This window comes from Castor canadensis, chromosome 2, assembly GCF_047511655.1.
Source record: "Castor canadensis chromosome 2, mCasCan1.hap1v2, whole genome shotgun sequence".
NCBI lineage: Eukaryota > Metazoa > Chordata > Mammalia > Rodentia > Castoridae > Castor > Castor canadensis.
In genome coordinates, this window is record NC_133387.1 from 76,919,019 (window position 1) to 76,946,594 (window position 27,576).

The 27,576-nt window shown below is 37.4% G+C and overlaps 1 pseudogene; it reads left to right on the top strand.

Moving 5' to 3' along the window:
• Positions 1-269: 269 nt before the first annotated feature.
• Positions 270-27,576, top strand: LOC141418045 (small ribosomal subunit protein eS24-like; annotated as a pseudogene).

Consider the following 27,576-nt stretch of genomic DNA (forward strand, 5'->3'; position numbering starts at 1 on the left):
CTTCTGGCACCTATGGAATGACAAATTAACACTCAGTGGAAGAGCTGGATTCCCACTCCTTGACAAGGCAGTGGGGGCTCTCTCACTAGAGGGCTTGGTGGTTAGCACTGGACCTCTGTGCTCTGTGTGGGGAGGTAAGCCTCTTATCACCAGAAGTGTGGAGCCTGGGGCTCACTTGTGTGTGTGGCTGTGGGCTACTGGCACAGTAGCAAGTTGAGGGTGCCTGTGGGGCAGTAAAGCTGGGAGGCTTGAATCATCTGGTGCCCGCAATGCAGCAGAGGCCCTGGGGTCTACTTGTGTTGGAGCGTGGGCAGCCAGGAGCCTCACCGCAGCTTCAGGCATGGGGGACCCAGCCTGTGGGCAGTGGCGGCTCTAGGGCCTGCTTGCAGGTGCAGGTTACCAGGAGCCACAGAAACTGCTGCAGGCACTGGTGATCCAAGCCTGCAGGCAGCAGGAGTTCTGGGGCCTGCTTACTGGCACAGGCTTCTAGGAGTGTGGAACAGCAGCTGCTGCCTGCACAGAGAACTAAGCCTGCTGGTTGAACCTTCTGTTACCCATGGAGCAGTGGGAGCCCTGGGTCTTGTTTATACAGGGGTGTCAGTTTCCCTGGTGCTTGAGGATGAAGGTAGCATGTCTTGTAGCTGGGGGAGCATAGAGACCCTAGTGCCTGTGTATGCTGGGAAGTAGGACTTACCACCCAGTGAGCACTGAGTAATGGAGCCTGGAGCCATGCAGAGACTTCAGGGTGAGGCATTAGGAGCTTCAGGAGCATTGAGTTACAAGTCATTCTTCCCATTCTTCCTGTGGATAGTTGCTTGTCTATTTGTGGATTTAGAAAGAGCTTTGTTTCTTGCTAGTTATAGAGCCCCATGCGTGCCTTTTTGGGTTCCCTGATCTTCCTTTTTCAGGGTAGTTAGTTGTCTCTGGGGTATAGGGAATGTCAACAATCTGCCATCTTGCTTCCTTCCAACAGAATTTTTTGTTTTTTTCCTAGTAGAGTCACAGCTACTAGGAGTGTCATAGCAGAGTAAACAACCAAACTCTTACTTTGTCACAAGTCTTATGTGCCTGGGGCTTATATTCACATTCCAGGAGAACTTAACCTTATCAGTTTAATTACTTTCATTTATGGCTACTTTTATGAACACATAGTTATCTAGTTTTGTTTTTTTTTATTTAAGAAATGTTTAAATAAACTAGCTGTCAGCATAGCCACAGTCACATGAGGCTAGGCTCTGAAAAAGAGACAGTACCCTTGTCTTCATGAATGATGTCACTGCCTTCATCTTCCCAGTATCTCAAGAGCAAGTAAATGTAAATAAACTGTTGGTTCCACAAATCATTTACTAAATATTTATGTATATAGGAAGTTGTTTTGGCAATTTGCATAGGTGCCATTGTACTTTTAATCTATTCTTATGACAATGCTAGCAAGGGTTACTAAGGTTTTTTAAATATTTTAATACCTGAGAAAGTAAATCTCTTCTCAGCATTCTCCTTTATAAAAAAAATTGTTGGCTCTTTTTGTTTCCTTATGCTTCCAGTTGAACTTTAAAATCACTTTGTTGAATTCTCAAAACATGGAGATGTGCCACCAGGTGCCACTCGAGAAAGGACTTATTGCCTACCTGTGGGGTAGGCAACTGTCAGCTCCTTGGATTTGGGTCATGCCCTTCCTGAGGCCACTGCTGTTTGGTCACTGGGTGAAGTGTTGATAAAAAGAATCACTGATTTCTGCAGACCTGAATGAATCCATTGGACAATATTTGCTTCAGAGTGCCTTGCTGATTCACCCAAGGCTTTGCTGGGTCTGCATCTCAGTTCCACTCTTCCTCTTGCTAAGTCCTGCTTTTATTTTCTCACACATAAATCCCTAACAAATGTCTTAAACCCTAAATTCCATCTCAACACTTTCTCTGGAGAACCTAAACTATTCCCAACATGATTAGAATAGTGCCAAATCTATCAACTTTGGTAAAATCAGACTTTCATTTAATACTCAACTTTTCCTTTTAGGACCACAAAGTGTCTCTAAAATTTATTTAGATCTTCTTATATATTTCTGAGCAAACATTTCTTCATATTGGGCTTATGATTTTTAAAGTGTTTATACAGTTTTCTTGTGCCGGTTTTTGTTACTGATTTCTCTGCTATGAATAGAACACTTTCATTATATATTCTATGTGATCCAAAGTATTATGTAATAAAATATTTGAATAGTAACTTCAGTGAATTCTCTCACAAAGTACACTTTTTCAAAACACTGTTTACATTTTCCTTTCAAACCTTCCTTCTCCTCCATCTAATTTTTATCTGACATTATGAAATTAGAACTATGAAATTTCAAAAAGATTTTACTCCAGTTTTCCACATTTTCAGAGTAACCTCAATAGTAATAGCATCCATCTGTTGAGGGCTTCTACTGTACCAGGCAATGGCACGTGAATGCTCTGTAATATTACCTGTAATCCTGGCAGCCATCTGCAATGCAAGATCACATTAAAACTATGCTTTCCAAAGAATGCATGTAACTTATTCATTATCAATAGCTAAGAAGCTATTAAACCACTGATAAAAGTACAAGCAGAGTGGAGTGTTTAATCTAATCGTACTAGTTCTTTCATTTTCTATGTCTCTCTATAAACATTTTAGCCTACCTGTTAGTCTCTATGTCTTTCTTTGTGTTCATATCAGGCATGGTCATAATTATATTTAATTTCAGTAAGCCCCAAATTTTGTCACCAACTCCATTGATTCATATTTCTTCTCACCAGCATATCATGGCATACTCTTACCAACTTGCTGGCATGTCAGAATTTCAGTATCTTGAGATTGCTTTCTGGAAACCTAAAAGGTTTTTCTAGTAGTTGTGATAGTTTGGAACTCCTAGAACTTCTGTATCAGAAGTTTTCCCAAACTGTCACTCCTCTTTGTCTCACTGTAAATCAAGTTAAAGAGAGCCAGAAATCAGTTTGTTAGCTCACAATTACCACTCTCATTTATGGATGGGTTGCTTTGCACAGTTGTGCATATACCACTCTAGGCAAGTTCAGCAGGTACCATTTCTACCACTACTACTACTACTACTACTACACACATACACACACATACCTTTCCATGTTTGATTCTAATAAAAGCAAGTTATCATGATTTTTTCAAAAAAGTGATAACAGGCAATGTTTTCTAATTTGTACATTAAGAATCTGAGGAGGTCAGTGTACTGAGTTGATCTCATGCCATCTGGGAAAGGATAGTTTTATTTTATAATCAAAAACCAAGAAAGAGATAAAGTTCTCTACATCTCACAATTCTATATTTTGATCTTATATTTTACTTCAACAGTTGGCAGTTTTGTCTCAAATAGGGCTGTAGCAACCTCGGTGAGGAACATACATATTCCCTTCCAGGAGACTTGCACTCCAGTCAGGTAGTCCTGAATTCCAAAACTGGACTTCAGAATGGCAATTTATTTTGTAAAGTAGATTTTTAAATGTAACTAATACATGGGTGTACACATAGCCACATGTAAATATTCATGCATATACATATCTACATGTAGAAAATCCAATTATTTACGTCTTAACTAATTCACTCAACTAAAAATTTAATAGATTCTTACCATATTTCTGTTTCCAGAGACATCCTATCTTGGGCCTTGCATTATTTTTTAATGAATGTAATATAAAGCCAAAATTACAGTGAATTGTATAAGATTGTTTTTTATTTTTCTCCCTTGAACAACACAATCTGAATGGAACACATCACTTGTGCTCATATCTCATTGGTCTTAAAATTTAGTCACATAAAAAAGAAAATCTAGTTCCATGATCTCATCTAGCTGTAATCTGGGAAGTGTATTCTTTAATCTGGGTCACCATCTTTCAGCTGAAGATTTCACTGCTAAGGATAAGGGGAGAATGAACCAACTCTGTCATAAGCTGTGCTTTGTGGCCTCTCAATTAAGTTTAGTAAAGAGCCCTAACAACCTCCCTTCAAGTGGAAGTGTCTTATTTTTCTTTAAATACTTGATCTAATCCTTTTATAAAACTTCTTAAAAGTAAATTGATGATGCTATTAACCTAAAATGGGAAATTAAGTTTTGTGAAATTTCCCTTGCCTAAATCTATTAGCTATTATGAGCCAAGCCACCACTTTCTTTCTTTTTTTTTTTTAATAAGGTATATATTTTATTTTTAAGGATCACATCTGGGGCATCCGCCACTTTCATTAGAATTATCACAAAAAGTTAAGAATCATTTTTCAAACAAATATCTAATGAGCAATGTTACTTACATCAATTCTAAAAGAAAAAACTATTTTCATAGTTTAACAGGTTTTATTTATTTACAGCATATAATTTCATCCAAATCATCTGGATAGATAAATATTTGGGAAGAAGTAGAAGCTAGTTTACCAATGTGACTTCTATCATTAAAAATGTGTACTTCTGTCTTAATTTAGTTTTTGTTCTTGAACTCAAAAGGTAAGGCCTTTGCTTTTACAATAATGAAATAAAACAGAAAGGCAAATTAATCTACCAGCAATCTTATAGTCAAGAAATTTTTCACATAAGCTACTTGAGTAATATATATGATGAAATTGTGTTACATATCAAAATTAACCTGTCTTTTAAGTTAGAAAACAAATTTTGTTTTAAAAAATAAAGAAAGTTAAAATAGAATGAAAAAAATGAATGTCAAGAATATATAGTACCTTATCATAGTGAATTTACACATTCCACCTTAATTATTTGAGGGAGTTCATTTTACTGATATTAGTTTCACTCATTAGTGTACATTGAAAGTGAATATTGATGGCAGGTCTCAAAAAAAGATCCTCAGAGTATAGCTCTTTATCAAATTGACTCTGTAGGATAACAGATTGCTTAAGCTCCTTGAGTTTTGCCAATAGCCATATTTTAGCTTGGGATTATGGTAATACGACCTGCTACATCAGATGACTTTTGTCCTTAGGCTCTTTATGCCTGACAGGACAGTGATGAATTTATATACACCTTTCTTCTACTCAATCTTGTGCAGCCTGTACATGTACCTCTTTAAACAGAAGAAATATATGCATTTTCTAACATTAGCAATTACTTTCTTGGGAAATAATATTCACAGAAAGTGAAATATATGCCTTTCTGAATGAAAAATAAAATCTTCTAAGGCATACCCCAACCCAGGTTATGATGAATGCAATAATTTTCACAATATAGGTGCCTGCCCCCTTCCTTATGGCTTACTTGCACATAGCATTTACTGAGTTGTGCACAGCATCACAGCAGACCTATGTATGGTGTGTGGGAGTTCTGTGAGTCTCAAAGCAAGCACAAAGCAACTGTGTTAATGTCCACTACTGAGCAAACAGGGTAGAGGAGACACGGCAGTCCCCAAAGGTCACACTTTTATTTAAACCAGAACTTGCTCTCAACACAGAAAAAACACCATGTCCTTCTAAGAAACACTAACAAGTCTGTAACCTTCCTCTTCCTTTTCTTCCTCCTATAACTTCCCTAAGATAACCAAACACTTATACCAAAATTGGTTCCATAAAAAAGAGAGTGAAAGACAGGGCTCTGTACAGTTCCTTTTTTCAGTTCTTCCTTCCTCATGAGCATGCCAAAGGTAAAGAGTGTTGCAATCTATACACAATTCAAGTATGTATGAAAATGTGATTATGTCAGGAATTCTGCACAATTAAATGCTCTTATTTTTGCATCTAAAACTTGCATAAAGACAAATGATAACATTCATACCAAAATTTTTAACTTTAAATTTTTATTTTAGTTTTTCTTTACTTAGAACAACATGAAATAGTATATTCAAAAAGCTCATGACAGGTTGTGAGAGACTGAAGAAAAAAGGGTAGTGTTTTATATTTTAGTACCTGAGTAGAAATGTTCCTATTGTTTGAACAAGTGGTCTCATGATTTTGTTTTGCACTGGGCCCCACAATTTCTGCAGCTCTTGTGTGATCTCCACTGTGCTTTGAGCAGCCTTTACAGCACAATTTAGACATCATCCTTTTTACATCATTGCCAAGTCTGAATGTATGTCCCTCCAACCCCCAGAATCTACAAGTCACTCAGTCTGCTTTAACAAATTCTCTTTCTGCTTAATCCATCTGGGATGAGTTCTAATTCTTGTAGCAAAGCACACTGATAGGTAAAACTAATAGCTAAACTTAGAGATCATTTCTGCATGCTAGCACACAGCCTTCTAGGGTTAAAAATCAAATAAATCATGTGGGTTCACCAGGGCCAGGATTCAAACCCAAGTAATCTGATTCCAACCCTGTGTGCAACCACAGTCCTATTAGTGTTTGTCCTTTTGAACATTGTTGATCCCCATGGCAAGAATTTTACTAAGTTCTGAATGGGCAGTGTGCCATTTAAACAAATAGCCATTGTTAGACTCCAAGACAGTAAATGTTTGAATCAAGTATTGTTGCTGAAAACATAATTCTTAGGGAAGATCCAACAATCTGTTTTTTCTGAGAACCACGTTGGTGGCAATCGAGACCGTTCAATGGTTTTACGTCTCTGGGATTTTTTTGTCTCTGAATCCAACCCCTGCCCCCAGATTTCTAGTTTTCCAGATTTTTTACAAGATTTTTCTAGCATACGATTACCCTGACTGCAAAGGTAGACAAAGCAAGGAAGATACATGGCTTCAAATATAAACACTCAACTTTTTTTTCTGTTTATCAGGTCTAAAACAGCTTTCTCAGCAAGTTCTTTTTTTTTTTTTTCTTCCATCCTGTGTGTGCTGTTGTTGCTCTTGTTGAAGTTCACACAGAGATCTTGGAAGAATTTTAAAAAAATTCTTCAGAGGTCTTCACAAATAAATGAAGACCTACCCATAGTAAGTTTATCATAGCACCACAAGTCCTACAGTCTGTGAAAAAACTACATTATTCTGACAGGGACATGTGCCATTTCAATTTTTAGATACTCCTAAAATCTTCTGATATAAGGTCACGGACACATGGTACTTTTAAAAAGGTATGCAACTTGCTATATTAAAAAAAATGTAATGCAAGCTTAACCATGCAAGTTAAAACATTACAAAACCATAAAGGTGAGTACAAGTATTTCTTTGCCAGCTCTGAGTGGGATGGCGCCTTTACGATTTATTTTAAAATAACAAAACAATCTGGAACAATGAAGTGTTTCTCCGTGCTTCATGAATATCTATGAATTCAGTTCATGACAGGACAAGTCATTAGCTGTCCCTGCCAAACAGCCAAAAGGAGATGATTGATTGTTTTATGCAGAACCTAGCACAGTCTAAAGATACTTGAAATCCATGCTCAATTAAATGCAAAACATTGCCAAAAATGAATGTAATTCTTGAATATTATCACAATATTTATATTGATGACCAGAAGCACTTGAGAACTAATAAGCACAAACATCACAAGCCTATGACTACAAATATTCTTATTATAAACAATGCTTTTATTACTTCCTTAAACAAAGCTATTATTGCCTTTAAAACATATCCTAGAAAATAGACTGGATTAGCTTTTGTTGCTCCGTTTATACATATTGGCAGATTACTGGGATTTCTTATATTTTCTTTTTGCCATAAACTAATATAAGCAAACAAGGAAATATGTTCAAACAAGGAAAATGACCCTTCTCAAAAAGTAAATTCTCTATTTTCTAAACTTACTAAGTATCTAAACTTACATTATCCAATTAAATAACCATGTATTTTTCATTTATTACTATTTATTTTTATTATTTTTATTTATTATTGCCATAAACTCAGTTTTCAAATTTCAGACTGCTTAAAAGGATTTGCTGACCCTTGCCTCTGTGCACAAATATGTTGGTTGCCCCAAATGTTCATCTCAAGACATGGAAGAAGATTTACTAGAAGGGCATTCACAGAGGGCAGGAGTGTGGAGCGGGGAGAATGTGGAGGGAAGGAACAGCCGGCACAGGCATGCATTGTTGAGATAACTGCTGTAGGCCAGCAGGCAAGGCTGCCAGGACCTGAGACACAGCATACCACACTCTCCATTCAAAGGACAGGTGCTGGCTATTTACCCCTAACCACTGTCCTCCAACGGCAAAGGGTGACCTGGGGACAATAACTGTCTTGACTTGCTATGTTCTATATACTGAGACTAATTGAGACTCCTGTGACTTCAGAGAAATCCCTGAGACAGAAAATGGAGACTCTCCTGTCTAGGGGTACCAGATAAAACACAAGAGTGATATTAGGATTTCAGATAAATAGCAAAGACTTTTTTTATATTGTAGGTACATGAAACATACCTTAAAATTTATTCATTATTTATGTGAGATTCAAATTGAACTGGGCATCCTTCATCTTTTCTTTGTTCTCTGAATCTGGCAACTCTACTCCTGGCACATATTGGAAGTGGGATGATGGAGACATAAATCTGACCTTGCCCAGAGCTGGCTAGAGCTAAAATGAGAGGTGGCTGAAGGGAGGTGAAGCAGATGTAGCAGCTACCTTTGGGTATTTTTTATTTACTTACGTTGGGTGCCAATATATTTTTATTGTGGTATAAAACACAGGCTGGGAAATGTCACTGTGGGGTTTGCCTCTCCCCCACGGAGTGTCCATTCACTCTTCAGGGTATGATTTGGGGAGCTTTCATTTTTCTTGTAGCTGTTCTCACTGTCAGGAGCAGCCTCTTCAGTTTCACTGTTGACCAGCTCCATTTTGTAAAAGAATCTCCTCTTTTTCTTGGAGACACTCTGACTCCCTGTCTCTTTGGGAGCACTATTGTTTCCTTGGGTGAAGATTTCTTCCTCTTGGGAAGACTTGCACTGCTAGCTGTCTCTTCAAAATGACTGCTAACCAACTCGTCCTTCAAGAACAGATTTATTTGGAGGGCTTAGAGAAAGAGACAGTTGGATCTTCCTTTCCATTCTTCTGAGGAGTTGCCTGGGGTATTTGCTTTTTCTTTCTTAGTTTTTTTCATGTGAAAAGCCAAGATTGAGAACTTCCATAAGGTGAGGATAGGGCACACTTGCCAGGGACAAGGTGTATGCTGCAACCAGCTCTTTTGGGCTCCTGAGTAAGTTCTGTCAGCACTCAGCTCCATCCTCTTCCTCCTCCAGAGGACTACGCTGCTTTCCAGAGATACCAGCACAAACCCAGCCTTTATTTTCCTGTTTCTCCAGCTTCCCAGCAATCTCAGCACCACCTGCATGGTCAGAGAAAAGTGCTGGGAAAACCCAAATATTTCTGGTTTTCCAAGGCCTCATTCCTGGCTTTATGTGTGTTTTAAATGAAGAATAAATCTGCCTGACTTTACCAGGCAGACTGCCACACACACACATTGTAATGCATCACTTTCCTGGTCAATATTCCTATTATTACTAATAGAAAGCTCTCCACTTAACCTCCCCATAAATAATCTTTTTACTTGATTCTGCACAGCACTAGCTCTAGTTAAGCAAAATAATACAACAGGTTACTTACCTTTTGAATCTGCTCAAGTCCTCTTAGAATTGCTCATGACATTTTCTTGTCACACTGTGATCGTAAATGCTTTGGGTTCTACCAGTATATGTCGTTAGACCCGGCCCTCTGGGAGATAGATGCCAAGGCACGACTAGCTGTGTGTGAGATTTATTGGGGTAATAGCACCTGAGGAGGATGGGGGGGAACAGGAATGAGCTGATCTGACCATGATGCAGGTCTGACCAGAGGCAAGCAATAAGGATGAGTAGAAGCATCTTAGATCACAGTTTGTTGTTTTATTCAAAAATATTTAATTAACAAATATATATTATGATTTTCAAGGTGTACAATAAAATGATTTGATACATGTACACATTACATATGGTATGATTACCACAGTCCAATTAATTAACACATCTATTGCCACCCATAGTTACAGTGTGTAGGGGTGTGTGCGCATATCAAATCTGTGCTCTTATCAAATTTCAAGTAAACAATACAGTGTTTACTAACTACAATCACAATAAGGTACACTTGATCTTCAGAATTAATCATTTCAGAGTGCACCAGTGCCATTGGAGAGTCAACCTTCTGAGGAGTTATACATCCCATAGGAACAGAGCTGGCCATGGACCTGCCACCATTAGCCTCTGGCCAAGTGCAGTACATGGGATATTTGGCCTCCATGTGGAAAGGGATGGATGTCAGAACACAGCCCTGCAGTCCTGGGTCTGCCAGGCTCACTTGCATGGCTGGTTCTGCACAGTAGCTTTTCCCAGGAGGGGTACGAAATTTCTCCTGATAAACATATGACCATTAATGGAAAGAGGAGTCCATTTACAGACTAATTTTGAAAATACTTAAGGCTCCTATTTATGAAATTTAAGTAAGTGTGGTATTTGATTTGTAGAGATATTTTGGAGTGAAATTTTGTAATTTTTTTTCAAATTACAGCTGCTTAGACATTAGTTTATTTCAACCACTTCTTAGAGTTTTCTTGCAATGAACTGGAAAACCATAGTAATATTTGCTACTTCTGAGGACTACTGTAAGGATCATATGAAGATACCTCAGGTAGAACTCTTAGTGCTGCTGTATAATAACTGCTCGAGGTAATATTAGTTATTGTTGAGCTATAGTTAAAAACTTATCTAACACATATCCATGTAAAATCACCTGCTTTCTACATTATTTCTGGCTCCACATTGTTGAGGTAGAATCTAACATCCCCTCCACCACTGCGAAGAGAACCAAAAAGAATGGGTCACCAGGATTAATCATTCTATTCACTTGAAGTGATAGACATAGCTAGAAGAAACATATTACAATGAGTGCTTGTAGGACTAGAGAATGGGGAAAAGAACCATCTTTCACTCGAATTAAATTAAGCCTGTGTTTCTCACTTAAATACACAGCAAGTGCAACCTTACTGCCATGTCCTGCCCTTTAAGGAAAAGGGTAAAGCAAGAACTCTGTCTAAAGCCATATTTAACTTGGCCTAACCAGTGCATTAAATGAATATATAATTAATACCTTTAGAAGAGCATTGGTTCTGCACATCACCTACAGACTTTTTTCTTAACATATATCAAGTTTACATATTTTCCTACAGTCTTAAATCCTATACAGTATGTATTAGCTATATAACTCCTAAAGATAATCCCTGCCTTAAAGAAACTGAAATTATGAATGTAGAAAAAAAGAAGGTCAGTCTGTGGGGGACATAGGGAGAGTGCTCACTCAGCTGTCTGCCTTCCTTATAAAGGATAAGAAGGAACAAAGCTGTATCATGAAGTATTTAACCCAGGCAAGCGAACTGCATTCTTGAGAGTGAAGTTTGTTAAATACTAAAGCAAGGAAATGGAAACTCCTCAGGAGGTCTTTAGAAATAGGAAAGATTCTAATCTGTCTGGAAGAATTTAGGTGTGGTTTTTCTTGGGGGTAAGTGGATTGGTTATATAACTTCACAGAATTTCCTGTATGTTTTTTGACCCCATTCTATGACTATTTAAAAAGTTACTCCACCCCACCAACATGCAAAGGCCCCTTAGGTGCAGAGTAAGTCATGGCTCTATCATGAAGCTCAGCCATGGCTCTTCTGGAAAACGGGAGACCACCCAAGCAGAGCAATGATAGGCTGCCACCTAAAATCTATATATCTGACTGGCTGTAAAGTATCTGTCATCTCATTTTTCCATTTGGGGAATTATTTTCTTAAGTTATTATTTTTTTAAGTTTCTATTATTGTTATCTTTTTTCTAAAAAGTTTTCCCCATTCGAAAATGTTCTAATTAACTTTCAGTATACGCAATAATATATGTATACTTTTGAAGTTCAACACTCATGGAAAGAAAAGAGTAGTTTGTAATTTATGCTTTAGCCAAGCCTCATCATTTTCAATGTGTGTGTTCTCATGTGAAGAAATCCAATGTTTCCAACATACTCTTTGAATGTTGTGTTTTCTTTTCTAAACAAACAATGTGATGATCAATTTCAATCTTATGCCCAAGCCTCTCTACAAGTGTGTTTCCCATTAAAGTTCATCATAACTTTTCCAAGTGTGTTTCTCAAACAAATCAAGATTGTTTTATCCATACATAGTTAAATAGTCTTGATTTAATTTGAGAAAAAATGTCATATATCAGAGGTCAAAAGAAATTGTAGATCTCTGAATGTGCCACTGCTAAATTTTTTACAGCACTAATGTAAAGATATAATATACATTGCCTTTTATATGCAGAATATAGAAATTCCTTAGCTCCCTTTTTCTTTATAGAACTAAAACTTTCAATGTGTTTACTCAGTTAATCTGAACTTTTAAAACAAGTCCCTTTCCCCTAGTTTTCTCAATATTTTATTGTGAAATAAATAATTTTATAATGAGTACCCAGGTGTACATTGCCTTTTATCATAACTTTGCCAGAATCCTTTTTATCATAGCAGGCCCATTTTGATAAACATTAAACTGTCACTCAAATTCCCCATGGCCTAACACACAATCTAGTTTCACAGTCTATTTTTTGAAATATGATAATAAATTTTAAAATAATAATGACTACAATTGATTAAAGCACATCAAACATGTCAGAATCCAAAAATTCATATGAAAATTTTAACAAAAACTCATTACTCATCCTTGGAAATTTATCCAACTCATCATTCTGAAAATAAATCAACAATGAACAAAGCACTTGTCCTATTTTCTCTATATAAAATGTTCATGTGAGCAGCTAAAGTATGGGGAAGTGATACTTAGTAACAGAAGAATTACATTTAATAAATGCGCAGAGAATAGAAGAAAAGTCACTTTGCAACACCTAAGGAAATAAAGGAACTAGAAAGACATCAAAGGTTACTAAAATGTTCAGGCGAAAGAATGATAGGAGAAATTATAATGAGCCCTGATCAATTTTAGTATCACCAAAAGTGGGATAGAAGAGATAGTGGCCTCCTGAATGATAAATCAAGACGTGCATAAGGCCACTTTTAAAGTATTCTTCCCTTTAAAAAATTGTACTTGAATATAAATCAAGTCTTTCAGTGCTTCAAGTTCCAAGTTTACAGGAAATTAGTATCAAGTTCACATGATAGAAGCACAACTAAATAGTACCAGAAGGAAGTAAGCAAGCAAATGCAGAAAATAGGACATTTTTAAGGACCAATGAGCTGCTTTATTCAACAAGTAAAGACTGTAAAAGTGGAGGAATATGATAAGTGGAAATAGATTAAGGGAGATTTAAGAATGGTCTCTAAATTGAAGAGGCTGCCCACAGAATGGGAGAAAAATCTTTGTTAGCTATCAGAAAAGTCAAGGGACTGATAACCAGAATATACAGGGAGCTCAAAAAAACTAAACTCCTAAAAAATCAATGACCCAATGAAGAAATGGGCAAATGAACAGAACAGAGAGCTTTTTCAAAGGAAGAAGTCCAAATAGCCAAAAAACACACACACAAAAAAATGCTCAACATCCGTGGCCATAAAGGAATGCAAATCAAAACCACATTAAGATTCCACTTCACTCCTGTTAGAATAACTACCATTAAAAACACAAACAACAACAAATGTTGGTGAGGATGTTGAGGGGGGAAAGGAACCCTCATACACTGCTGGTGGAATGTAAATTAGTACAACCACTATGGAAAACATTATGGAGGCTCCTCAAAAAACTAAAAATAGAACTGCCATATGATCTAGTAATACCACTCCTAGGGATATATCTGAAGGAATAAAAGTTAGGTTACAAGAAGGCACCAAACTCCACTACCCAAAATCATGCCATTTCCCCCTGAAAAACCAAAAGACAATGAAGCATCAAGGGAGTCATGCCTAAACAGATTCTTGGTGCAGTTTGTTTTCAGCTGGAGTAGACAGAGCAAATAGCTGCTCTTCTGGTTCCAAAGCAAGAACACCAATGAGAAGAAATAATGAAACTCTCAACTGGAGTTTTCAGACTTCAGATTCTGGTAGCATTCAGCCACTCTGTCAGCCTAGACAAGTAGGAGCTTCCTCCAACCATAAAGAGAGTCAGATGACTCATTTCTTGCAAATAGTAAGCAAAGCTTCCCTGGGTGAGTCACTGCAAAGAGTTCTGGAGAAATATGGCAACACTTCAGGCTTCAAAGTAGGTCTTGTGGAGGAAGCAGACACACATTTTAGGAAAAGTCTCCTAAGAGAGACCAAGATTTAAGATTGGAGAACAGAGACATAAGAGGCAAGAAGAGGTGATCCTGATGAAATGGGGCGAGAGTGAGAACAGCCTAATGTACTGATCTGGTAGTAGGAGAGGCCATAGCAGTCAAGGGACCTAGGAAGTACAGAGGACTGGGGAGGAAAAATAAGAGAAAAAAAGTGGGGGTTTTAAAGAATATTAAGGAGAGAAAAGAAAAGAAAGAAAACAAGGAAGTGAGTCCCTATATATACCTTTAATGTATAACATATTTACCCTTTATACCTAACACACCTGGAAGAATATTAAGGCACAATATTAAGGTCAACTCAGCTTACCTTCTCCTTAAGATGTGCCTTTTAAAAAAATGAGACAATTACTTGGATTTTTTTTTCTTTTTCCAATACTGGTTATAAACCCTGGGTCTTACTCTTGCCAGGCAAGTACTCTACCACTTAAGCTTCACTCCTGGCCCCTTAGTTTTTATTTTTATTTTTGACATAGAGTCTTTCTATCTTTGTGCCTGGATTGGCCTTGAACTCTCAATCTTCTTGCCTCCACCTTGTGAATAGTTGGGATTACAGATGTGTGGCACCATGCCCAGCTTGGGTTTTTTTTTCTTTTTTGGTGGAACTGGGGTTTGAACTCAGGGCCTCATGCTTGCTAGGCAGGCACACTACCTCTTGAGCCATGATGCCAGCCCTTTTTGTGTTGGGTATTTTCGAGACAGGGTCTCAAGAACTCTTTGCCTGGGGCTGGCTTTGAAACTAGATCCTCCTGATCTCTGCCTCCTGAGTAACTATGATTACAGACATGAGCCACTGGTGCCCAGGAAATTTTTATTCTTAGAAAATGAACCTTATACTTTGCCTAAATAAATTGTCATATATCAATCTCTATTATTCCAAAAATGTACAAGCAATTTTGCAAAAAAACCTTTTTATTACTTGCTTAGGTATTTGTTTCTACTCCAAAATGTGTCTTGTGCCATCTACTGCCTCTTCCCTGCTCAAACTTATCAAACACTGCCCCCAACAAAGGAGCTGGGTCTTCTAGCCTATTAGCTCAGTGTGTGTGCAATTCCATCATTTTCTGTTGTCTGCTCCAGTTTCCAACCCCATTCCATTACTAGTTTACAATATGATCCATTTACCTGGCTTTGATGCTCAACTTTTCATTATCTAAAAGTAGCTTTAATACTCTGATGAGAGCAGAAGAGAAAAGGAGAACCTGGTATAAATCACAGAGTCTTGGGGGTCTGCAAGAGGGTCGAAGCCCAACTATGATGCATGTCAATAATAAGACTGACTCCAGGTTAGTCCTTTCATTGAGACCCTGCAAAAATTTGTCTCCTAGGCCTCATCCACTTCTCTGCCTTCCTGCTGATAATTACGTTGTTTACCTGCCTTTATCTGACTCTGAATTAATGTATGAAATAGTGATTCTCAATTTCACCTGCTCATAAGAGTCCTGAGGGACTTTAACAAGTACTGATGCCAAGGATCTGGGCTCAGTGGTTTCCCAGCAATTGGTCTGGGATGGTATCTGGTCTTTGGTATTTTAAAAAATGCCCCCAATGTAATTTTACTGAATAGCTGAGTTTGCAAAATATAGTCTGAAAGAGTAATAGAGGGGATAATATGGCAAAAGTACTTTATATGCATGTATAAAAATATTACAATGAAATTCCCACATTGTACAGTCAATATGTACTGATGAAAATTAAATAAAACAAAATTTAAAAACCAAAATAATATCCTAGAAACATATCCAAGGGTTCTGTGACATAAGTAGTACTTTAATCTGACCAATTCTTACTCATTTAAATTGGGAAAGAGAGGAGATGTGACATATGATATCTGAAATGTCATTTAATAATCAGGTAGAAGAGATGCTAAAAATGATAGAGCCAGTCTATCAGCATGCATTAGAACAATATTGCATTACCCTAGTCTAGTCAAATTAACATGTCATCTGAACCAAAGAACCTATTTTGGATGCAAGGGACATGTTCACGTTGCAATTGGTTTAATATGGCATACAAGAAGACTGAAACCCGAAATATGTGGTGTTCATAATCAAGGTCAATGTCAAATCCAAATTCCAGAGAGTGATATTGTACAGAAAGAGAAGCTGCCATGCACTGAATAGGAAAGGAACCAGATCTGTAGCTGCAAAACTGGGACCAATGATCAGAAATACAATAGGAAATGGAATAAGATATAAGTACTAAATGGATCCAATTCATTCTAGTGGAAAGAATAGGATGAAAGTCTGGTTATTATCTGCCCATTTGTGCTGTGCGAGTATAACATGGCACCTGGCTGCTCACAGGTCCTAATATGAAATGATTTTGCTTTCCATCAAACATATTATATCAGTCATCACAGGCTGAGTTATACTGCAGTAACAAATAATGTTCACGCCAAAATCTCAGAGAAAAAAAAGCACAAAATATCTCAGTCATATTCCATGTCCAGTAGGGAGTAGATAAAATGGAAAGGTCTTTCTTGTATAGTAATCATTCAGGAAGCCAGACTGATAAAACAGCGACTACCTCAAATGTTACCCACCTTCATGTCACAGCAAAAGAAATGTCGTGAAGAGTCTTTAGCTGGCACTTAAATGCACCAGCATACAAATGACTGAAGTCACCTCTGTTTACAACTGATTAGGGACAATTGGTCAACTGGCTCCACTCAGCCAGAAGAGGCCAAAGAAGTTTCATCTAACCATGTGCCAGGGGCTGAGGAGGACTGGAAACAGGATTAGCAACTTTAACAGTGCCATACATCATTTATAAAAAGTCAACTTTTCATTTTCTTATTTTTAATGGAAATGTCCATGAATAAAGATATGACAAGTGGTATAATTTGTTGGTAACCACTAAAGAAAGTAATCATAATGACAGTAAGAATTGTTTTTACTGATTTGTTTCTAGAACTTAAAACAGTGCCTGGAGCATAAGAAATTTTAAATATTTTCAGGGTAAATAGCATTCATACAAGAAGTAAGCAGAGACAGAAAGAAGAGCACTTATTAGAATGCTTATTGGTAACTCACTATTCATTATTTTAAAAATCACCAAGTAAGGCCAGGCAAAGTGACTCATACATACTCAGCAGGCAGAGATCAGAGAATCATGGTTCAAGACTAGCCCATACAAAAAGTTAGCAAAGTCTTTTCTCAACCAATGTCTGGACATGGTAACATGCGCCTGTTATCCTGGCTACATGAGCAAGAATCAAAGTCCAGTCTGGCCCAGGCATAAAGCAAGACCCTGTCTCAAAAGTAACCAACACAAAAAGGACTGGGGCATGACTCAAGTGGTAGAGTGCCTGCCTAGCAAGCAGCTACCCTGAGTTCAATCCCCAGTATTTCCCCCCTGCTGAATATGAATAATGGTCTGAAGGTGCGGCTCAAGCAGTATAGAATCCCACCAAAATAATAATAAATAAATAATTACCAATTAAGAACTTTCCATAACCAAATGACTTACCAACTATATTGAAATGATGACATCGTCACTTTCAGGAGTCTTAGCCAAATCAAAAACAGCTAAGAATCCCTTCACATTTAACCACAAATAGCCAAGTCAACCTTAAAATTGACAATAACAACAAAAAAAGCTAAGGACAAGCAAAAAAGATGTATTTTTCCTTTGAGATCTTGACCTCAATATACAGGATAATATTTCATGCTCCTGCCTCCGGGGGGTGGTGGGGGGGTGGCGGGTGAACCTTTCTGAATCATTTATATTGATCTGAATTTGCCCTAAATTAGCCTATACATTTGGAATTACCCTAGTCAATTTGGAATTGCATTTTTCTCCATGAAATTGTTTCCATTTTAGTTTCAAGTTTCTAACTTCCATAAATCACCAAATTTTACCCAAAAGAGTCTTTGGTGTTTGGTAAATAGCCAGATTAACTCAAGAAGAAGCTCCAGACCAAGACCACAGAAACCGAATAGTGAATTTGCTAAGAAACCGTATAAGGATAATCACCTGCCACCTTGAGGGAAGGCGTGGAGTTCAGTGTCCCCTCTCTCTCTGAGGGTACCCTCAGAGTGTAGTGATGGGGAGTCTAAACATAGACATCTTGTATTTTCACCAGTTCCCAGGACTCTACTGACTGCTTACTGGACCTTGTGGCTACTCATTAAATCTTCTTTCCGATCCTGGGTTCAGAGTTTGGGCTGCTTAGAGATAGGATATGTTATTGTGTAGTTTGAATCTAGCAAGGAAACCCAATGTAATTTAAATGATGACAATTAATACCATCTGGTGACTAGTATGAAATAAAAAAAAGATGCTATCATGATAGAAAGGGTTCAAGTTTCCTGACCTTACCTAGTGTTCTCTGTATTTTAGATGATGGTCCTCCTCCATGGTCAGAAAGAAAATGTGCTCTCTCCATTGGAGTTGTACAGGTTTAAAATCAGAAACCTGGCAGAATAATCTTGGCTACTCACTTCTCCATACCAAGAACTGAGTCTTATTCTCACATGCAACCTTAGCGTCAGACTTCTTCCTAACATATGGTGGACTTGAATTCCTGAAGCGAGTTAAATAGAAACCAGATCCAGGTTGTTCTTGGGTAGACCAAGAACAAGACCAAGTTCTTGCTGAGGGCCAGTAAATCCCTAACAGAAGCCCAAACGGATACCCATAAATCTCCTGGACCTCTTTTAGTTTTCCTTCTAGAGAGGACCTGAACTCCTGAACTCTGCCAGCATTTACTTGGGGTGATCTGGTAGATACAGAATGCCTGTCAATTGCACAGAATGAGTGATTAATAATGTCTTTCTCTTTATATTTTTCTATTGCTATTTCCTAGTCTTTCAACTTAAAGATGATACAGTGATAATGTATTTTCTTTTACCCAGAGACAGTATATTGCATGGATGATAGGAGCAGGGGAGCCAGGCCAGATGGGTGGGTCTTGCCTAGTTCTTTAATGACTCTGTGACTCTGGCCATTACCTAAGTTCCTATTACTACGTTTTTTTTCATCTGTAAAAGCTTTGCCATGATTTGGATAAGGTTTGGTGATTCTCCCAAGGGTGCATGTACGGAAACTTCATCATCAATATTCGAGGGCAGAAACTTAATATATCTATGAGGTTGGGAGGTAGGGCCTTTGGGAGGTGATTAGAATTACATAAATTCATCGGATGGAGCCTCCACGATTGAATATTGGTAACTTTATGAGAAGAGACCAGAAGACATACTCGCTCTCCCTGTCTCTTGCCATGTGATGCTCTGTGCCACCTCGAGATTCTGCCAGCAAGAAGGCCATGACAACTGGGCATGGTGGCATGTGACTATAATCCCAGCACTCAGGAGTCTGAGGCAGGAGGATCATGAGTTCAAGGCCAGCTTGGGCTACATAATGAGACCCTGTCTCACTAGACAAAAACAAAACGGCCCTCACTAAATGCAAATCCCCAGTTTGGTATCTCTAGAATCATGTGCCAAAATAAGTCTCTTTTCTTCATAAGATTACCCAACCTTCAATATTTCATTATAACACATAATATAAACCTGACATCTTGCAGATAATAGAGCAACATGAAAGGTGTATTGCCACTCCAAGCTGCCTTCTGCTGGCAAGAAAAATCCAATTATAATAGGTATTGATCAGAAGTATCATGACATTAACTCTTAAAAAGCAACTATCTTATTTTAAGTTCATTTTTGTTGAAAAAGGGCCAGATTCTTATTTTTTATATTTCTAGTTGTTATCACCACATAGTTCTAAAAACTTGAAATGTCATTTCAAGTTGCTATTCTGTTTCTGTAACTTGAAATACTGCTGATGGGAGATAACACTTATATGCATTTTTTTAATTTGTGAAAAGCACATTTATTAGCTGTATTACATTTTATAGTGATAGTATGCATGCACTATCACAGTTTTTATTCTGACATGACAATTCATATATTTTCCATGAGTGGAAAAATCTAGCTTTTCCTTTGTGTATAGATATTTGGCATATCTACTTCTCTAAATAGAGGGCTATAAAAATTGCCTCTGAGCAAGGTTTTAACTCCTGATGGAACAGAATGTGTTTGGGTAAGCAGTCAGTGTTGCCCACAAGAAGTAGTGTAAAAGCCTGAGCTGAATGAGAACGTATGCGTGCCTAGAAAGGGACCATGCTGGGGATCCAGGAGCTCAGCACAATGAGAGATCATCCCTATGGAAAGGAGATAGAGGACAATTAGGTGAGGGGTCAGAGTTTAAGCCAAGTGAGGAGAATATCTGTGTGAAAGGAGAGCAGCACAGTGGGCAGTATGGAAGATTCAACATGGTGAGAATTAGAATGCAAGTAAGATAATCTCCCTGAATTCTAACACCAAAAGTCCTAAATCTTTGTTCTTTTGTCTTATATAACTCCACCTGTTCAGCAAACTCCAGTTGTTGAATTCTATTCACCGTGTACCAAAGTTTGTTTCAGGTTCTTTTCCCCTTCTTTCTCCCAATGCAAATCAAAGTACAGAGAAAAGCAACCATCCACACCTACTCACAGAAGAACATACAAAATGCCACAGTAACACTCCATCAAAATGCCAGTTCAAGTTTCCTCTGTAAAAGGAGAAACCGCCCACAATTTGCAGTGACAATGTTTCCACCTTCAAAAAAAGAATCTCAAATGTACCCTTATCACTATGCAGAAATACATTATACCTTTGTCATTTGATTCTATATATCCTTGAGAGTAGTGTGGACCACCACTCAGTGGGACTGTGGTGACTATTAAGCCAAGTTCATGCTAAGTATAGAATACAGGATAGCTACCTTTTGTGACCACATCTTTTCTCATACTCTAGGTAGTTGTTACAGTCAGAATGTCTATGTCTCCAAAATTCATATGTTGAAATTCTAAGTCTCAATGAGATGGTATTAAAAAATGGAACCTTGGGAGATAATTAGGTCAGGAAGGTGGAGCCTTCATAAACAGGAGTAATGTTCTTAAGGTGGCCATCTGCAACCTGAAGATGCCCTCACCAGAACTTACTCGTGCTGCCATGCTGATCTTGAACCTCCACTCTTCTGTCCTGTGTGGAATAAACTGCTGTTGTTTATGAGATTCCCAGTTTGTGGCATTGTACTATTACAGCCCACACTGAATCAGACGGTAATCCTGAAATCATTTCAGAAAATCACCCAATGATTAGGTGGGTTTGCTCTTGATTCTTGCAAGCAGAAATGACACCAGGAGGAATGATTCTCTCCTTTTCAGTGCTGAGAATTGATGAAAATTGGATGTCAGGGATCTACTGCAGATAGGAAGAATGACAAAATCACTATTTTCCACCATTACGGAATAGAATACAGTAAAATGAAACAAAAGAGTGTCATTTTTTCAGAGTGGAATAAGCAATACTTGCGGGGAAAAAAAAAATCACCACTTGCTGACATTCATTCCAATCATTTCTCCTCTCAACTTGAAACCTTGCATGTTTGTTTAACTGTCTTCCCAATCTGCTTCAGCCATCCAGCAAGAGAATCTTGATTGCTGCCAATCATAAGCGTACATACCATTCCCCTCACCAAAGATCAATTCTGGAGTGGCCACATGAGTAACTTCTGGTCAAGGATGTGTGAATTGAAACATTGAGGGAAATGATCCAGAAAAGATTTCCTCTCATAAGAGGACAATGGAATGCAGACCCTCTTTCCTCTCAAAATTCAGGTCAATATATGAAATCTAGAACTACTACAACTATTTTGTGATCTGATCCCCCCTCCAAAAAAAAGCCTACTTAGAGGTATATAGGATTTAAATAAACTAGCAGAGATTTAGGGTTGACCCTCATTGTATGCAACTCACAACTCTCAAATACGGTTTTTGTGTCCTGATAATACAATGAAAAACATCCTAATTAATGTCTGATATCTTTACTCTAAAATTAGCACGTATCACAGCTGATAAGACTGCTGGTAGCTCGGTAAGTGATGAATTAGAGGGACTTACATTCTGTTTTTTGAAACAATGATGAGAATATTTTATAGATAAATGAGGGATCCAGAACTTAGAAGCTACCACTTACTGGGAGAAAACCAGAGCCAGAGGTTAAGATTTCCCTTTGGAAATCTCTTTGCCTCTTATGTGGAACTCCAAAAAAGAACCTCAGAGTCATTTTGCCAGCTAACGAAGCTTCTTAAATATTTATAATTAACACAAACAATGAGCTTGCGATGTTACCATAGCTATATAATTTAGGTGTGATCTAAACTTAAGTAGCAAAATAAATTTAATAAAAAATAGTTTAGCTGGATGTGGTGGCACATGGCTGTCATCCCAGCACTCAGGAAGCTGAGGGAGGAGAATTGAGAGTTTGAGGTCAGCCTGAACTACATAGTGAGAACCTGCCTTAAAAAAAATACAAGGAAAGGTTATTCAAATAAGCACAGTATGTGAAAAACGAAATATGATAAAACACAGATGAAGGGTAAGAAAAATTTGAACTATGGAAGCTAGAATTTCTTAGCAAAGGAACTGTTAAGTTTACCAATTCAAAAATGATCTTGTTCAATTTTCTTCTCAAGAGACTTCAGACAAACAATTCCGAACTTCTACAGAAAATAGAAAAATGCCAGGAGCTTATGTCATAGAACAGTATAATTTTAACAGTAGAAATAATGTTCATCATGGGCCACACCAAGACAAACAATTAGGGAAGTGCATTTGTAACACTTTGAGTCATTAATTTGCAAATGGCAAAGATCGGAAATAGGGATTTTCTTTATCCAAAAGACATCTTAGTTACTAAAGCTATGATACAAAATATAACTAAAGTCAACAAAAGGAAATTGAAAAGGAATGTATGTAATTACACCAAACACAGGATGCATGACATTTTTCACCACCTAATATCACAATAGGTAGATGGATTAGCTAATTATACAATCCGATTTAGAGAATACAGAAAGGATTACTTAACATAATACCATATAAAGGGCTTACTTGACTTCCTTTGGATGAATGGCAGTCACACGTTAGTGACAGTACTTTAAGAGTTTGTAAGTAGAGTAGGAATGCAGTAAGAGTTTTTAGACCACCTACATCTAACATACATTAAATTGCACAACACATTCCTTTCAATAAATGCTCTTTTTAATAGCATTCATTCCTTTTACTGATAGAAACTGCAAACAGGGCTATGGTATTTAATTAATTCACAAGATGCAGCTGTACTCAAATTCTTGGCAGTTGGCCAATAATTTTAATGTAAATTTTTTTAAAAAAAGAGAAAGGGCAATATAATAATTCCATCAGAAATAATTTCAATTTTCACATTTTCACTTTAGTGAAATTGGCCATCAGATACAAGTTCTCGGCAAATATTACAGCAAAAACATAGGATATGTGTGGGCAGGCTGTACACCCAAGGAGTAACAGACAAATGTGACAAAATCACAGTGTTATGAGATATGCCCATAAGATAAAATTACATCACCTGACTTGGTCAGATTTTTTATATAAAGTAGAAAGATCTAAAATATACCAGCAACACATATGCTTATTTACATTTGCATAAATAAATGATAGTAAAAGCAGTTGTGAATCTAGTTAGAACTAACAACTCAAATTACCACTAGACTCGTTCTCTTCTGTGTGTTAGTTTTTCTTTTGCTATTGATCCTATATGTAGGAAGAAACATGACTGATGGCAGCTTCTAGTCTCATATATTAACAGATGCATGGAAAGACAATGAAAAGATTCTAGGGAGGGTTCTGATTGGTCTGATTGTGTGATTGACCAATGTCTGTGGTTAGCATTGTAAGGTTCAGTTAAGTTTAGGTTCCCACCTCTAAACCAAAGACTGTGACCAGAGAGAAGGTTCATCTAGATACTATCCTTACTCACTGACTCTTTAACAAAACCCCCTATTATATGGGTAAGATAGAATAATGAAGAGCCAATAATAATATAGGAGAAATTCTAACTAGCATTAATTAGATAAGGCGTAGAAACAGTCTTTGAAATCATCATGTTATAACGACAACCTATAAATGGGAGAAAAGATTTACAAAGCACACATCCAATAAGGGTCTAGTATTCAGAGCCTATAAAGAACTCAGAAAACTTAACAACTAAATGGAGAGAACCCTAATTTAAAAATGGGGAAGAGTTTTTTTCTTTTGTTCTTGGTGGGATTGGTTGTTGAACTCAGGGCTTCACACTTACAAAGCAGTTGGTCTAACACTTGAGTCACAACTCCAGTCCATTTTATTCCAGTTATTTTGGAGATGGAGTCTTGTCAACTATTTGCTTGGGCTGGCCTCAAACCACAATCCTCTGATCTCTGCCTCCCAAGTAACTAGGATTACAGGCATGAGCCACCAGCACCTGATTTGACCAAAGGTTGTATATTGACATTTCTCTAAGAAGATATATATATACTTCTTGGTACATGAAAGTACATGAAAAAATACTCAACATTATCAGTCATTATAGGAATGCAAATTAATACCATAATGAGTATTGGCAAGAAGTGGAGAAATTGAAATTCTCATATATTGCTGGTGGGAAAATTCAAAGTCCTTGTAGAAAACAGTCAGTGGGTCCTCAAAAAGTTGGACTTAGAATTAACATATGACCCAGAAATTCTATTCATAGGTATACATTCAGAAGAATTGAAGACTAATATTCAAAGACTTATAAACAAATGTAATTAACAGAACTATCATAATATCCAAAAAGTGGAAATAATCCAAATGTCCATCGAAAGATTAATGGATTAACAAAATATGGCATATCCATGCAATGGGATAATATTCAACCATAAAAGAGAATGAAGCAAATGACAAGGGATAGAAAAGAAGAGAAAAGAAAGGTGGCCCCTGGTTCCTATGGTAGGAATGACAGGATTATTTGAGTAATTCAGCAGCCTGGCAGGGACTGAAACCCACCACATGGACATAAACAGAAACTGCATTTGGTCTGTTGGATAGGGGTGTTAACTGACTTGGGGATCCTATCTGTAGGAGAATAGGAAAGGGAACTTGAATTTAAGCAATTGGAGGCACTCTTCATGTCAGATTTCAAGGCAGCATCTATAATTTTAGGTCTTACGTTACAGTGTCACCACAAGGAAATGATTTCTTTGCCTTAATAATTTGAAAAATCTATGGGGAATTGTTCTGCTTGGGCTGACTCAAATCACATAATTGTAATGTTTGGAGTGTATAGAATTATGACTGTCAGCCTCACTGGGACACAGGATTGGAGGTGAAGCAATAACCCCAAAGAAGCATATCTTCTCAAAAGATGAGAGTGATCAAAAGGGAAAATAATCACTAATCACAGTATCTCTTCCATTTGCTTCTCTCCTTCCTTCACCCTCACCTCTTTCTCCATGTTTCTCTTCTCTTTTTCTGTTTGCTTCTCTTCATCCTTTATCTCTTCTTCTCTACACTTCTTTTCTTCTTTTTTCATCCTTTCTCTCTCTTCCTTCTCTCACTACTTACTCTCTTTTCTTTATCTTCCCACTCATTTTTAACAGTCCATGCCTGCAAAAGCCACCGTCAGCCACCAATTATACACATGGTAGGGTTCTGATAGCCTTTGGCTTAACTTCTATTTTTACTGAACTATCCATATCATAAGGTAAAGTGTAAGGGATTTAGCAGAGCCTAAATTATCTGTGAGTTCATCTTTCCTATCCAAATTCATGGAAAATTGTCAAGCTTCTTGGCAAGCATACCCTTATTGTGGAAACAGATTTTCTTTCTTTGTTATAGCCACAAATGAATTCATGAAGTGAAAATTAGTTCCTAAATCTGTAGAAGTCTTAACCTTGCAATTCCAAAAACTCTCAATGTCTTTGCAATTTTTATGAAAAAGATTTCTTTTGAACTACTTTCCAACATGCAGTGCCTCTAATTAAAATGATTACTGAACTCTACTCCACTGTTTGCTTTGTGAGAGAAGGTGGTAATGAAGGCATCATTAAGAAGAACCTAGCAGCTGAATAAAGGCCACAAGGAGCACTCAGTTAATGTAGTCACTAAGACACTTTGGAATTTTGTATGAAGGCAATTGAAACACTTCAGGCTCTAAGCAAATAATAGTAACATCTTTAATGATCCATTTGATTGCCAGTCAATACCAAGCAGAACAAATACAATTAAAGTCCATTTAACGCTGAGTACTTAGGCTATTTGCTTTCCAATTTCCATTCTTTGGAGACTCTTATTCATTTCCCCAGCCTCTGGTAGGGCATGTGGTTTATGGTACAGACTCAAATAATTTCACTGCCTGTCTCACTAAATGAATGAATAAATGAAAGGTGCCAGATTACCTAGAATAGCTTCCTCATGTAGTGAAAAGAGCACTTCAAATAGCTTGATGGCCTATGTCTGGCCACATACGGTGATCCAGGCTTCCTGGAGCTGGTCTTGAAGTCTCTTCCTGCCATCATAAAATGTACATGAGAGCAACAAAGACTCTCTTGCCAAAACTTCTGGTTGCCATTGCCAGCAGTGATAATCTGTGAAGCCATCCCAGGCTAATAAGTAAAATGATTTCTTAGCTGAACCTGCTTTATGAATCTTAACCCAAAATGATGAAAGTGTGTAAAAGAAAATCCCAATATCCTCAAATGCTTCAGTTAGAAAGAATCTTAAAGAAACCTGTATGTGTTGATAGACTGTAAAACCCATATGCTGATAGGTCAGAACCATATGTTCATATCTCAAATTTAACATATGATCATACTTTCACTTCCCCTTTGTTGTTTTAACTATATGGCACATTTAAAACTTTTTCATGAAGGAGTGAGAAAATAATTTATTGCCTTGCTAATAATATAAGCTATGGTAAATAATGTTTTTTGAGCCACTACTCAACTTAAGACTTTCAGTCAAACATTGGCCCAGTTATCCTCAGAGCCTCCTGAGGATCTTCTGTGAGAATTGATGTGATTGGCAAGCAGACAGCAGTCCTCTTTTCCTCCTTGGCTGCCTAAGGATGGTTGCCATCTTGAATGACACAATATCCAAAGCAGAAAGTTCATGACCAATAACTATTTCAGAGGAAACAATTAGTCAACTATGACCTTCATGCTGAGAAGGTAACAGTCCCCAAGACAGAAACCATAGAAAAACTAGCCAAGATGTATAAGACAACACTAGATGTCATCTTTGTATTTGGATTTAGAAACCACATTTTTTGATGGCAAGATGATTGGTTTTGGCATAATTTATAAATCTGCAGATTTTATAAAGAAAAATGAGCCCAAGCATAGATTTACAAGACATGGCCTGTATGAGAAGAAAAAGACCTGCAAGAAAACAGTGAAAGGAATGCAAGAACAGAATGAGGAAAGTCAGGGTCACTGTAGAGGCCAATGTTGGTGTTGGCAAAAAAACAGGAGTAAAGATATGCGGTGACTTTATCTACATGCTTGTGCAAATTTTTCATGATAGAATTAATAAGCTGTAA